Source organism: Sesamum indicum, linkage group LG1, assembly GCF_026168435.1.
Source record: "Sesamum indicum cultivar Baizhima isolate 11 linkage group LG1, ASM2616843v1, whole genome shotgun sequence".
Classification (NCBI taxonomy): Eukaryota; Viridiplantae; Streptophyta; class Magnoliopsida; order Lamiales; family Pedaliaceae; genus Sesamum; species Sesamum indicum.
The window spans coordinates 4,965,307-4,969,935 of NC_142657.1; positions in this window are offsets into that span (position 1 = coordinate 4,965,307).

Genomic DNA, 4,629 nt, shown 5'->3' on the forward strand with positions numbered 1-4,629 from the left:
TGATAAATTTATGCATTTTTAAAAATACAAGGAGATAAAATGCTACTTTTTTTTTATAAAGAGATAATTTGCTCATTTGTAATATCACAAGGGCATTACTTGCATTCTTCCCATTCAATTACCTTAAAACAAACGTATATTCAATTATGTCATTTTTTTAGCTGAAGATGCGATTTTAAAACCGAACCACCCGATGTATTTGAGTAACTAGGGCCGCACGATTAAAGGCGGAATCAAAATTGGGGTGAAATAAAAGAAAGAGGAGCGGAAGATGATTATTTGGCTAGATTACGGCTCGAAGCACAGATTTGGGATTTGGGCGAAAGTGATGTCGTTTTGAAGGAGGTTGTAGATCTAATAGAAGGACACGTGGTTGTCGCTGAACAGGGCATAGGTGGGCATGGTTGTAGCTCTCTAGGGTTCAAGCTTGCAATTTGAGGAAAGAACCAAAGAAGCCTGAAGGAACTTTGCGTCCCTATTTTTGGTTGATTTTGGGAAATGTAATTTCTTTGTGCAAATTTCCCAACATTGTTAAACGTGGAGAAGGGTTGTTCAATTAATTTTTATCAATAAAATTTGAAGTTTCTACACTTTCTTTCTCCTTCTTCTTCTCTGTTATCCCACCTCTTTTTCTGCAACGATATTGCTACATTTGGCCTCAGAGACACATGGTCCTTGGAACTTAAAACACATAACAATGGTGGACAGTACTAGATTGAAAGAGCTCCAAGAAACACAGAGAAAAATGGACCTCTTTTTGGTTGATGAGAAGGCAAGGAGACAAGTAGTTGAAGAACAAACTCATACCCGATTGGATCAATTGACAAAGGCGAAAGATGGACTGCAACTTGCAGTCCTGAACATAGAACACACCCTTGTTACAATCCAATAGCAGTTTCAAAGTGTTGTGGAGCAACTGCAGTAGTACAATAGGAACAAATCTAATCCTTGGAGAGGGACTAATTGCATCTATGGAGAAGAGGACCTCCTCACGCATAATTACACATCATTTAATGGGAAATGAACCCACAACTTAGAAAGTTATAGCTCCATCGATAAGATGAATTTCTCTCACTTTAATGGGGAAGATGCAAGGGCTTGGATCAAATAGTGTCAACATTAGTTCTAGAGTATTCCCATCTTTGAAGAGCAAAAAGTGCCTCAGCTTCGATTCATATGGATGTTAGAAATGGTGACCAGAAAGCCAATTGAATTGGCGGTTTTGGGAACCATTTAGCAATCTTTATGAATGTAGTAAGCATTCATCTTGGCACCATGTGTTTGTTGTGCTTACTATTTACGTTGAACGACGTTTTAACATCACAACAAATTCCCACAGACCAATTGAATAATCCATGTAGTTGGGCTGCGCATTGGATGGCAGCTGTGAAACCAACTTCTGAGGGTTGGTCTGAAATGTTCCAAGTCGAAGACCTCATATTGCATTCATTGGATGAGTATCGTGTTTATCGACAACAGACATGAGATGCCTATTCAATTTTAGTGGATTATTTGATAAGGTTGTTAGTTGATTGAACTGACTGGCGGGAATCGTCATATGGCAGCTTGGAGTCTTGGTCGGTATGACTTGAATTTTTGGCTTCGATAGTACAGAATTAGTCCTTGAATTTGAGAAATCATGTAGTCGCATGCATATGATGGCTATATCTTGGATGTGGCGAGAGATGACTGTACCTTCGATGTGGTCATGATAAGCCTTGTTCAGCGTAGTCGGATTATGCATTGAGGACGGTGGATTTCAAGATAGAATTTGTCCCTTATCAGTATATGATGTATATATCTCATATGCGCTTTGAGATGGTTTAGACTCACTAAGTCTATGGCCATAGCGATTGATCGAATAGAAAATGGTTTCCTTTGTCGATCAATAGAGTAAACACATCTAAAGTATTCAGCATAGTTCCCTGGTCCAGGATGGGAACCGACGCCCAGTTCTATGCCCTAGACTAAGGCCGAGAGATGGTCGACGAAAGGACTGTACCTGTATGGAACTCGAGAGCCTAAATGTTCACGCCAACATTCACCTAGACTCTAGTGCCATGGACCGTTGTTAGATGACCACCCATGGTGATGGGTATTTTTTATTAGTGGTTAATTGAAAATAGTTAATTAAATTAAATCAAATTAATTATTTGTGTTGGACACACTTCAGCTAAGGGTGAACCTAAAGAATCACACCCAAATCACTATGGAATTGGTGGAATTAATTTGGAGTTGGATTAAATTAATTCAAGGAGAATATATAAATAATTGGATCATTTATTTAATAGTCTGTTTGATGGATGACTCAAGAATTAATTAATTGGATTAGTTAATTTTGGGCCTAACACTTTTAAATTAATTGAATTAATTTATTTGGTTTGGCTTAATTAATTGATTGGATCAATTAATTAGAGTTTGAGCTTAAATTTATTTAATTGGATTAAATGAATCTTTAGACTTAGTTGGGCTAAAAATACGAAGAACACAATTAAGCTCCTACTGACCTTCCACCTTGTTCTTGACCAAGTCATGTACCTCATGAACTTGTCAAAACAAATATTTTAGATATATGATATTTAAACCTAGTTTAAACTCCAGAGCGGATCTTATGGATCCAAGCTATTTATCCAAATCCATATTTCACATCACTTCTTCTTGTCCGATCAGACTCAACAACTCATACCATTCAGATAACTGACGTTTCTGGTTGTCCCCTACGGTTTTGGAATATAGTCAGGGAAAATCTTGAATACAAATAATGTTTGCATTATTCCAAAATGAACCTGCACAAATTAGACTCCAAGTCTGATTTGCCTCCCACTAGTCCCTTCACATATGCAGGATAATTCCTCATACTTCAAGAACTTTTGCAGGTGCAGGCTTGGGAATCCATAACAATATCGTGTCAGGATCACGACTTGAAGAACACGCCATGTTTTCAACTCGTCAATTTTGAAAGTTCATATCCAGATGGGCCAAGTAATTTAGTGAAACACCGACCGAATCATGTCCAATGAAGGTTTGATTTCTTCCTCACTAGGGACAATTCAACATCGTCTCTTCCAGGAAGGATTTCACTGAATGAGAATTTCATTCTTAGTAAGACACTTCAAGAACTCCCACAAAATATACACCACTTCGATTCAATCGAAGAGCTTAAATCTGCAACCAGTTTGATTCTCCACTTCATCTAATTCTTCGATTTTTTTAAAAGTCCTTAGATTTTTTAACCCTCCGCTAGTGTTTGTGTATTTAGCAACCAATAGACGTTTGTCTGGATCCAATTCAAAAGATCGCATATCAAGCATAATTTGTCCTATAAAGTGTTTCACAACTTTCTTCCTTCCCAACAAAGATTTATAAGTAAACTCAAAATGTCTATTGCTAGACTTTTTAATCTATCAACATACCGATTATGCCATTTTATTTGAGCATTTATAATCCAATTATGACATGGAGTATGACTTTGTAACTCAGCAGACTCCTCATCAAATAAAAGAAACTTTTATTGATTAAGTTTGTAGTCTAACTTGTCCAATAATTGACTAATGAAAAACTTGATCATGCTGGAATACGTAATTGTATACTATCCTAATATGATTTCTAATGGCTAAGTCCACTTAGCCTTCTACTCCTTTGTATTTTTGCAAATCTTTTGTAGAAACGTGCTTCTAAAGCAAGTATCCAATTCCCAGGGAGTTGAATTAGCAATCATATTGCATAACAACAAATGCAATAGCTTGGGTGGAAAAGAGCTCACAGCACTCCCTCCCCAAATGCCCTTTGGCAATTTATGCAAACATCATTTGTAACTCTTGATTGTCGAACCATCTTCCTATTTCCTTTACCCTCACGTAGCGGGGCAACGGGAGTGATCAAATCACTTGCAGCGGCTGACTCTGCTCCATTAATCTCCCTTGTCTAGCGTCCGGCACCCTTGCCTTTCGCTCTTGAGGTTGAAGCTTTCTAATCCAATACCGACGATATAGATTCTTCAATTGTTGCCTCATATTGGTTCAACATGTTTATTAACTCATGCATTATTTTTTCAAGCCCATTTAGAGTTCATGATAAGCAGGTCGAAGGAGGGATGAAGTGATTGAAGATCACGTTAATGCACAACTCTTTTTCAAGATCAACACAGAAGTCTTTGAGCTTGTCCACAAGGGATAGCATCTTAACCCCATGTTTATGTATAAAAGACCCTCAATCATCTTGGTGCTGAAAAATGCTTCTGTTGCAGCATATCCAGTATGCTGGTTCGATGCTGCATAAACTTGTTTTATGTGGAGCATTATCGAGCCAACAACATCCAGTCTGTCATATTGCTTATTGGTCATGGAGGCAACTATGATGCTGCAGACCTTGCGATTATGCTCATGCCTCAGTTTCGAATGTCAAACGCTCTTTAGGCGAGGACCCTTTTTACAAGTCCGATTAAAGTGGCTTATCCATGACACAAGCTAAGTTTCGAAGATCGAGGACAATCCTCAGATTTTGCAGCCAATTTATTAATGCATACCATAAAATAAGTCTAAAAAATATAATGGCAGGTGGATCCTAGACATACATTTAAAATGTAAAGTAGAAACAAAAGCAGATTATAGTAACATAGTTCAAGTTAAG